General features: G+C 41.3%; 1 long non-coding RNA gene across 3 annotated transcripts; it reads right to left on the bottom strand.

Annotated features, from left to right (window-relative positions):
* Positions 1-1,509: 1,509 nt before the first annotated feature.
* Positions 1,510-10,035, bottom strand: LOC102552725 (uncharacterized). Of its 3 annotated transcripts, none has more exons than XR_001840442.3 (3): positions 6,853-10,035; positions 6,239-6,394; positions 1,510-4,497 (listed from the first exon to the last, which is right to left on the bottom strand). It is a non-coding gene; the product is annotated as an uncharacterized LOC102552725 (long non-coding RNA). The 3 variants fall into 3 exon arrangements; XR_010056031.1 differs by having other exon boundaries at positions 6,239-7,846; positions 7,985-10,035; XR_005491166.2 differs by having other exon boundaries at positions 6,239-10,035.
* Positions 10,036-11,134: the final 1,099 nt, after the last annotated feature.

The raw sequence follows: 11,134 nt of genomic DNA, 5'->3' as shown, positions 1-11,134 counted from the left end.
TCTGGCTTCTGTAAAACTATCAATGCTGGATCTTCACCAAAACTCTCAGATATCTGGTTATTGCTCTATGTCACAGAGAACCTGCAGCTTTGGATCTGCGTGGCCTCTTCATGAGCTCCAGAAGTTTATAAATGGGACAGATGTTGGAGTAGGCCAACTCAAAGCCCTGGATCTGGACAGGGACAGCTCTCCTGTCCTGTCCCTGGGCTCTCCCAAAATGCCCAGGTAAGGAGCTGGGGCAGCTCTGCACAGCTCTCAGACATCAACACAACCCCAGCAAGCAGCCCAGACCAATGCATGGCATTTGATGATAACTGATCACCACTGCTGCAGGGCCATGAACCCAGACATGGCCCTTGGGGCAGTAGGGACTAGGACGTTACCATGACCTCAGGTGGCATTCACAGCTACTCACATCAAAGTGTTTCTCACTACCCTTGAATCTCTAATCCTAACTTTCTTCAGTGTGCATGCATCTTTCTTCTCTTCTTTCTTTTCTATTTATCCACCACTTACTTTCTCATGTAGTGTTCCAAGGGCCTCAGGGTTTCCAGGGTCATCTCACAATGCTATACACTGCCCATGCCATCTGGCACTGGGCAGGGGTCATCTCAGGCTTTCTGTACCCTATTATATTTTTCCTTATTTTATTGAATCAACGTCTTTCACTGAATCTAGAACCAGCTGTAGCCAGCAAGCTCCAGAAATCCTCCTGTCTCTGTTGCCTCCCAACAAACCCCCACAGTCCTAAGGTTATAGATACCAACAGCCATGCCCATTTTCTTACATGGTTTCTGGGAATTTGAACAAAGTTCTTATGCTTGAGCAGTAAATGATCTTAGGGAGCCATCTCTGCAGCTCAAAAATATGAGTTGAGTGAAGTGTTCCAGAGAATACATGTTAGATTGTTAATATAACTCAATGCCAAAGATAATATGGGAGTCCAGTATTTTTCAATATAAAGAAACTTGCAGGAATGTAATTTTCCTGACTGTTACCTACTTGTGTAAAATAAATCTATTATAATATTTATGTTTCTAGTTCTAATTTATTTTGTTTTTTTTAATATGGTAAACATCAGAAGGTATAACTCATAGAAGAAATAGTAGGAACTCTTCAGTAATTTCTAAAGCAAGAAAGCCTGGAACCGTTAGTTATTTTCTGCCTTTTCTTTCTTTTTTTATTGTTTAGCAAAAGCATAAAGACAGAGAAAGTATACTCTTTTACTTTACAATACGTTTTTAAAAGCACTAGTATCATATGTTTTATAAGACTGTGTTTGTAAAAAAAAATACTTGTGAACTTTTTTTAAAAAAAGAAAAACAAAAAAGAATTTGGCTATGCCTGATGCTTTTTGATGGAATGTCAATAAACATCTAGGGAGTTCTTATTCAAGTCTCTAATGTTGGGAAATGACAGAACAGGAAACCAAGTGAGTCCTAATCCCAAAATATGTTATTCTGCCCCAAAAGCAGATGAGTCAGTTCACCCTTGGCTTCCTTGACGCCTGTGTTTTCTTGTTCATCCCATGCAGAGTATTTGGGAAGGAAGTTTCAACAAGTTCAGGGCACTATGTTCATCATTGAACATGTTGCTCTCTTATGAGTCCTTTCTCTTCACAATAGTGTGTGGGGGTAATATGTTAAAGAATTCCCCTAAGGTATGGATCTGAACTCCCCTCCCAAACCCTCAGGGTTCTGTTTTGAATGTCTATTCTCTAGCTGTTGACCCTAATGGGGGGGGTACAAGAATGATTAGGAAGTGGAGCCTAGCTAAAGGAAATAGATCACTAGGATTGGGCCTTTGGAGGGTGTGCCCAGTTCCTGGTTCCTGCTTGCCTCCTGATTTCTCATCCGTAGTGGTGTGACTCTGTTCCCTGTTCCTACCTCCATGAATGAGGGGCTCAATACCACACCTTCCTTGCCACAGTAGACTCATACCTGCCCTGGTAATTTCAAACTGAGTGCAAAAACAAATACTCTCCCCTACTCACATGGTTCCTGTCAAATACTGGGACAAAGCTAGGCAGAGTAACCAATACAATTCCTTTGGTGAATTCAAATCAAACAAGAATGCTTCTGTAAACTTCAAACCAACACTTCCTCTCAAGTGTGATTCGTTCAATCACTTCATCTTTGACATACCACTTGAACTTTGTTAACTCTAATAGTTTATTTTAGTGGACAGTAGGAGATATCATATATGCATATGCTGGAAAAGTTCCATAGTGTGTAAACACAAAGCAAAGAGTGTAGTTTTATTCTGCAGAAGTCCATGCCGGGGGTCACCCATTACCAAGATAGGGAGCTTAAACGGATTTAAAACACATTGAGGGAATTTCGGGTAGGGGTAGGTGACCTCTATCTTAATCTTTGCTCTATCTCTAAGTACATTCCAGAACCATTGCTGGGGTCTGGGGGTGGGAGGTGGGATGTTGGAGGTAGGGGGAGGGGAGGCAGAAACTGTTGCTGGGGAGGTCTGGAAACTGCTCCTAACCCATCGTCCTTGCCTCAGGCCAGGTGGCCAGAAGACTTCTGATGGCTGGGTAATTTCTGAAGAGTTGCCTGAAACCTGGATTTTTTTCTAACAACTATTTGCTTGGGCTTGCCTAGTTCTTGGAAACAGAGGTTTAGGCCTTGTCTCTTGAACTGCCAATTTGAAGCTTGTCCCAACACATTCCTGTATGTACATATGCACACATATATGCATTTATACATATAGCACATTTCACCAGTGTGCTACTTTTCCCAATGTTACTGATAAATGAACTGTACACTGGATGAGTTGCCTGACAATTTTATCTCCCTCTTCATGATGTACAGCACAAGTCACATTCTTCCCAAGCAGACTGAGTCATTGCTTCATATCCTTAGTAAATGGACCCACTTCGTTGTCTGCCTGGCCATACAACTGTTGTGCTCTCATTCAAGTGTTCTCTCAACACTAACAATACCAGTTACCCTGCTTGGGAGGACTTCTTGAAAGCAGTGAAGTGTTGTGCTTTTAGATTTTGCTTTAATCTTTTTCTTTTTCTTTTTCTTTTTTTTTTTTTTCGGAGCTGGGGACCGAACCCAGGGCCTTGCGCTTGCTAGGCAAGCGCTCTACCACTGAGCTAAATCCCCAACCCCATGCTTTAATCTTTTTAACTGCTTGTTTTGTGATAAAAAGTATTATTGGTTATTCGATACCAAATTGTCAAGCCTGAAAATACTCATCCAAGTAACGTTTTGAACAAGTTGTGCTCATTTATTTAGACGAAGAAATATATTGCACATAACAACAACTAACAAAAGAGGCCGTGAGTTACAAAAAGAATAAGGAAGGTTATATGGAAGGGTTTGTGGGGAGAAAATGGAAAGGAGAAACGACATTATTATATTCTAACCTCAAAAGGGAAAAGATAATTTATTTAAAACTCTAGAACCAGATATGCCAGACACCTGCAATATTCAGGTTTTCAAGGTTTCCCTCACATGAGGAGATGCATGAATATCTCCTCCAATGATCCTGGGGTCACATACACCATGCTAGCTATGTAGTTGGGAAGATTAGTTCATGGCACTTTGCTTAGTTAGAAACAGGTAATACTGATTCTCATCCAGAGGGGGAGGATAGAATAGAAGGCATGTTATTAACCTGAAATACTGACAGATCTCTCTCTCTCTCTCTCTCTCTCTCTCTCTCTCTCTCTCTCTCTCTCTCTTTCTCTCTCTCAGACATTTCATGTAATTCCCTTTCCTGGTTTCCTGTCCATAAGCCCCCATACCTTCCTCTTCCCCATACAGGTGTTCCCCTCCCAACCCACCCCTTTACTCCCCCCTTGGGACATTCCCCTGCACTGGGGGTCCAACCTTGGCAGGACCAAGGGCTTCCCCTTCCACTGGTACCCCAACAAGGCTATTCTCTGCTACATATGCAGTTCGAGCTCTGGGTCAGTTCATCTATAGACTTTGGGTAGTGGTTTAGTCCCTGGAAGCTCTGGTTGGTTGGCATTGCTGTTCTTATGGGGTTGCAAACCCCTTCAGCTCTTTCAATCCTTCCTCTAATTCCCCCAAAGGGGGTCCAGTTCTCAGTTCAGCATTCTCTTAAGCTATATGTTTTGCTCCTTTTCTTCAATTTTGAGGAAGACACAAGAAAAATTAGATTGATAATGGTGAGTAACTGTTATTCAATCCTTAGCAAAGATTATTATATTCATGAGGTTTAAACATTAATTAAGCCAACACTTTTTGAAATGCTGTGTGATTGGTTGTGCCTTCAGTGGTGTGAATGACCACCCTGGTGAGCTGCAAAAAGTTGGTCTTGCATAGACAGGAATTTCATTTTAATATCATTGAGGACTCTGATCATAAAAAAAAATGTGAATGGAAAATACAACATTTTAAATTTCTTCTTGATACTTCTCATACAGATCAGAGATAGTGGTCCTTGGAGGTGCATTCTTCAAATCCTTTGAAAATGCTTCTGCTCGGCATCAATTCTTTTTAACCATAGTACCTAGAACAGAACATCCTAGCCTTAAATATTTTTAGTCTTCACAGTGTTATTCCCTTTGAGGACCAAGTCAGAGATAAAGTCCGAGCTAAAATGTAAAAGCACATGAAAGGATTAAGACTAAACCATAAACTACTGTAAGGGCCTTTCTTTTAACTCTTTCTTTCCTGCTTAAGTAGGATTCAATGGAATTGGGCTCCCGTCTATGAGGATAGCAGTATATCATTAGGAATCATTTCATTGACTTTTTTTTTAATGGCAGTCATGTTTGGTTCTGTCCCTGTCCCCTCAGCTATCCGGCCTCTTGGCCTCTTGCTTCTTTCATTCTTTCTTTCACACTTCTGCAGGGATTTATCCAAAGTCATTTTCATTTTGTGTTTTGAGGCACTTGGAAAATAGGATGAGCAGAATCTAATTCCATGCTTCTTCCTTTTGGATTTGTTATCTCTGCCTCTCTCTTCTCTCTCTCTCTCTCTCTCTCTCTCTCTCTTTCTCCTTTCCTTTTTCTTTCTGTCTTTTGCCTGTTTTCACAGAGCAAATTACACTGAAGACTAAAGAGAATAAGAGATAGAGAACGAGTTACTGAATGAAACTAAAGTGAAAAAGAGAGAGCTGGACTAAGGGAGTATATGAAAGAGAAAGAGTGAAGAAGGGAAGAAGACAAACAGGTAGAGAGAGGAAAAGAGAGACAAAATGAAGGAGGAAGAAAAGGAAAAGAAAAACAGAGGGGAGCCAAACATAAGACAACTATGAGAAGTCAAGTTAACTTTTAACCTACAGGAATTTTACTCTATGTAGGATTTACCCAACCATTAAATGTCTATCAAGAGTCAAAAATAACAGAGTTTGGGGGAAAAAACATAATAGTCTCAAGACATTGTAAAATGATTCTCTGAAAGTTAGCAGACATGCTGCTGGGTTCCTTTTTCCTTTAATCCTCTGGCACTTTAAAAGTTATGTATGTATTCTCTGAAAATTTCTGAAAAAAAAGTTCAGCTGTGGCTACACATAAGAGCTTTTCTGTACCTCGCATTAACCAGTTTCCTACTGTTAATACCTCCACATTCCTCTGACTCAATGTGCACCATTTCTATAAAATGATGAAAGTCACCTGTACCTACTAAGGTAGTAGCTGACTGCACCAGTTTTATATGTACACACTTTTATACTTGTCAGGGAGAGAAGTGTGTCTGAACTGAAGAAAAAGATTGGAGATTATATAGCTAATCACAAGTAGGAATAAAGTAATAAAGTAACCCACAACAGACGATTAGGAATTAGCTCTATGGACTCCTAAGTTAGAACTCTTTCAGGTATGATTTAACAGGTACTGGGACAGCTACCACCCAAACTAGTAGGGTCATTAAGGATTCAGTGTGCTTTGTGCACAGATTGATAGGCATCTGTAGAGAGATGTGTACTGTATGGATACATCACCTGTCAATTACAAAGTCTATGACCCCTATAGCTTAGGGAGGAAATGCAAGGTGGGACATCTGGGAGGCAGAAAGGATTCTGGGAAAGAGCCAGGTATGAATGAGCCCTTGGGAAGATTTAAGGAGCCAGACAAGTTGTACCAAGCACAGGTAACCAGCCACATGGCACAGTGTAGATTAAAATAATTGGGTTATTTTAGTTGTGATCCAGTAGGAGAAGAGCCTAGTGGCAAAGGTATTTTCAAATATATTTTGAGTCTGAGTCTTATTTCTTGGACATTGGGGCAAGGAGAAAGAACCAAACTTACCTTCTAAAGGTAACCTTAGAGGATGCTTTTGATCTTGATCAGTTGTCTCAGCAGGAACAGCTAAACTCTCTTTTATGATTCATATTTATCCCTATGAGAGTTTGATGTCCAATCCACCTGAAGGGCTAAAGAGCCTAGTTTCATTCCTAAAGGAGGCTGGAAAGGGTGTACACAGATTCAAAGAAGGTTCTTAAAAGGCAATAACTAAAGCAAGAAGTTGACATTGTAGAAAAACCACATGAGGAAGCACAAGCTACGGTTCAGTCCCTGAGCAGCAGCTCAGACAGGGACTACATCTGTTGACCACAGCGTGAAAGGTCAGAGGTATCCGACTTGTTGAGATCCTACAATGTTGTAGCTGGTAATAAAATTAGGGAGTTTCCAACAGAGTTAGGTATAGCCAGCTAGGAGTGGAGGAGGGGTAGAGTTGATAGTTTTATTGGTGGATAGATGTGTGTTATCACTTCTTCCTTTCACTGTGATGGGAAGTTAAAAGGTCAAGATGTCGGAGGAGATTCATTAAGCAAAGTGTAGCATGCCCACATGAACCAGTGTAGCCTGTTAGTGCCTCTGGGAAACGTGTATACTAGGGAGGTACCTGGTCATCCACTCACATCTTAAGTAAGAGAGGTTGTACAGATCATTCATCCACCTAAGCAATTCCTGTGGCCACTGCACTGACTAGGCAGCTCTGTTTTGCATTCTTTATCATTTCTTGGTAAATGACCAGTTGATGATGATCAACTTTGTTTAGACTGTCTTCAGCTTCTTCTGCAGTAGGAAAAGATATTAAAACAACAAGTCCACTGAAATCTACAAGTACTATTCATTGGTGCTTGGGAGGACCTAGCTGGAGTTGGACATGTGAAGGGGAAAGAAAAAGAAAAAGAGAGAAACAAAGCTCAGATGTCTAAAATTACTCTGGGTGGGAAAGTCCTGGTTTTCCATGTGTTTCCCGTAAGACATGATGTTTGAGAGAATTTCTAGAAAATAAAGAGGAAAAAAAAAAAGAATTTGGGTAACTCATAAAAGCAAAAGTGCATAGTTGTGTGACAAAAGCTAAAACAACATTTTCCAGCTGGTCAGCATAAAAGATTGACTCTCCGGTTTTCTTTACCCATAACACCTGCATGTCTTGAGTAATACATGTGGGTATTTTTCATTCGAAGCCTTTTTACAGGGTATAAAATTCCTGTGAATAAAGAAATGAAAATCTAGATTTTCTTTAAAAAAATGTATTTTCATAATGAGATTAAGTAAAGCTTAGTTGGAAACACATGTGGTCAATAACAACAGAGAAATTGTTCTGTCACCTTTTCTATTCAGATAACAGAGAAAATGATTTTGACTTCTACCAGGCATGAAGCAAATTCTTTGCTAAGAAGAAAAATGTCTCCACCGAGCGAGTCTCAAGAATATTGTCTTTGCAAGGGGGAAAGAGCAAATGATCCCCACTTTGCTACTTATCCGAGCTCTGAGCCAGCAGTCACCTATCAGCGCAGTGTAGAGGGAGCATGAGTTGGGATGAACACATCTGCATGCATGTGTACATTAAGTATGCTTGTTGTGTGCGAAGCTCCAGGACGTCCCTAGTCATCAGATGTTTGCCTGCATTGGGGAACGCAAGAGTTGGCCAGAGTGGTAAACGAGAAAAGGGAGATTGTTGAACAGCAGATTCTGTGAAAACCCTCTCCAGGCTCCGGGAGTGTGTCTGAGCTAGAACAGCACATACGCCCTCTACCTTACCGCTATAGTCCAACTTTGCTTTTTAACTGGAACTCTTCAGAACGTTGCAAGTCACAGTGACACAGGAAGAAGAGGCTCCTTTCACATCATATAAAATGGTGCCACGCAGCAAGACATTTCCGTTGATGGCATCCATGTTCCTTTTACCAAGGGAGCAGGTTCCCCAGGCAGCAAGGCCTGGGGTAGAAATCTTGATGTGGGAAAGCAAAACAAAATTGAGAGTCTGTGATTCTTCCACGTGGGAGGTAAAAAGCAGGTGTTTGGCTGGAGGGGAATATTTTACTGTCAGGTATTTCCTCACTCCTACCATTAAAAGCACGGTTTAGGGTAGAAGTGAGGATTTGACACTTTAGCAAATGGAAATATGAGAAAATACTACATACCAGGGCCAAAAGGCTGTGGAGTGCAGCCATGCTGGAAACAGAGAGCAGAGCACCTGTAGATGCTGTTCCCTTTCTTCTCTTCCGTATTTGTATTTTCCAGGTTGGAGTCCAAGTACCTATTGATCTTCTTGGCGCCATTTCTGAACTGTGAATTCTTTGCAAACATCAGTCATGGCTTACTCACCTTCACAAGTCCCCAGAGAGTCTCCCGGAACCTTTCACACCTTGACATGTATTTTCATAAGCTACGTAGGTTTTAAGAGGTGTTTGCAGAGTGGATATAATTAAGAGGTAGAAGATTGCAGTTTCGGCAGAGTGTGTCACTAGTAGTCCCTTTTCGTGGAAGCATCAGCTTGTGACTGACCAGTAGATGGTTGATGCCTCATGCAATCCCTGTGTCAGTAAGTTTGAACTCCACATCTTTGGCTTATGGTGAGTCTCTTGCACACTCACCCAGGAGCTACCTCAGTTCCAGAATGGAACACACAAACACACACACACACACACACACACACACACAGACACACACACACACAGACACACACACAGACACACACACAGACACACACACACACACCAATTATGTTTAAAATGCCTTGGCTACCTTAAAGGCACTGCACTCCTAAATTTTTTTGCTAACCCAGGCCCAACCAGGAAGTGGCCAGTGGCTACCACACCCCCAACCCCAAATTCTCACATGGCTGGTTGGCTTTCTCTCCTGCAGCTCCTGCATCCCATCTTTCTACCCTGAGTCATGGAAATTCTTCCTTTCTGTCTCCCCAGTCCTAGCCTGAGCAAATCTAAGGGCCCTGCCCATTCTCCCTTTGTCCAGCCATTGATCACTGGCATCTATATTGATCAATCGAAAACCAACTGGGGACAATGACTTCAGCGTTTGGATTCCCGATTAAAACAAAGCATTAGAACAAACCCCCAACAAATCCCCACAGCAATTTTGAACTCGCAGCATTCTATAGTAGAAAATATTTCTTTGAGGAAATGTAAAGTTTATACGTCTGTGATTTTGGATCATGTATTCAATAAATGTGTTAAAAAATAATTCTTATTACCTATGCAGAAAAAGTAGCTATTAGAGCAAAATGTAATCAATGGCTCCATCTAACATGGTGAACAATATATTTTTTTCTTCTTATTGCAAAACTAAAGACTGCTGTTTTGACCTACTGAAATACTACTCTAAATTAATACTGGTTAATTTCTGCTCTGGAACAACTTGGTTGCACAGGTTCACTGGTGCAGTCTCTGTTTCAAATAGTAACTAACTTTCTACAGAATGCAAATACCTTCCACAGAAACTAAATACATGGAGAAAAAAATCCCCAAACCAAACCAAAACAAAACAAACAGCACACACACCAAAAAAAAAATAAGTAATTAAACATCAATAATATTTACTTATTGTATCCCAAGCTCTATCTGCCTCTATCCCTGTAACAAATACTGCCAGCAAACACTTACTATTTCATGCTCACACTTTGAAACAAATCTGCTCTTAACATATTTCCAAACATTTGGTTAATTGGTCTGAATTCTAATGTCATTCATTTATCAGAAATGAAGGCATGAAATTCAGATTGCGTTCCTTTAAGAGAGCAACAGGTTTTAGAGATGACAAAAGGCTTCAGTGAGGGTAAAGTCATCGGGAAATCCATAAGGAACCTGTCCACAAATGAAAACAATTGCAGTTAGCAGCCTTACCCCAGGGTCACCTGAAAGACCTGCTTTCTAAATGATTCTGTGAGACACAGATGAGTAAGTTGCACCTTTCAAATAAAAATTGTTTTTGGAAACTTTGTTTGATACCAAATATTGTACTTTATTATTTTTTTTGGAAAGTGGCGTAAAAGAAATAAAGTCTGTATCTTAATTACTTACCAATTGTGGTGACAAAAAAAAAAAATCAGGACAGAATAAAATAATAAAAGTTGAAAATGTTTAATTGGGCTTACGGCTTCAGAGGATTTGAGTCCATGATGGCAGGGTCAGCTGAGAGCTCACATCTTGATTCCAACGCTGGAAGCAGAGAGCGTTTCTCCTGAGTGATGTACCTCCTCCAATAAAGCCGCACCTCCCAACTCTTCCCGAACCTCTCCACCAACTGGAGACCGCACGTATGCACCTATGGGGGCTGTTCTCATGCTGGCCTCTGCTACACGAATAGGTACCAGGTAATCTTCCCTGGAGTTACTTTGGTCGTCGTAAACCTGAAGGCTACTGGGCCACGGAGAAGATGGCCGGTACCTCCATTCTCTGCCTTTGATGCTTGCCCACTGCCTTGGAATGCTGACTACAGGAAACCTACTTGATCATCTTGAGGATTGAGGAGCAAGTGTTTCAGCAGCAGCCTCCTTCTAGGTCCTGATTGGTTTCAGGATCCAGCCAGTCTTTCTCAACTTCTCCCATGTCCACCCCCCCCACACACACCTTGTTCTGTCTCTCTGAAACCCATGCCCTCTTTTACCTTAACTGTTGTTTCTTGGACTGCCTGGTACCTTACCTGAGAATGTACTATTTGGGGGAGCTATGCAAGTGCACCTGCTCTCCTCTGAAGCAATGAAGCTGAAAAGGATGGAAATGTGTAAATTATATGAGGTGTGTGCGGATTCCAGTATTGGACCTGCCTGCCACCCATCAGCTTGCTCTGAGAAAGCCAGTGGGTTTTCCAGTTCACCTTCTTAGAATTGATAATGAGAGGGGAAAAGGGATGGAGGAAGTAAGTGGCAGGGGCCATGCCATCTGCCCACTA

This window comes from Rattus norvegicus, chromosome 11, assembly GCF_036323735.1.
Source record: "Rattus norvegicus strain BN/NHsdMcwi chromosome 11, GRCr8, whole genome shotgun sequence".
Lineage (NCBI taxonomy): Eukaryota > Metazoa > Chordata > Mammalia > Rodentia > Muridae > Rattus > Rattus norvegicus.
This window is presented reverse-complemented; position numbering and strand designations above follow the sequence as displayed.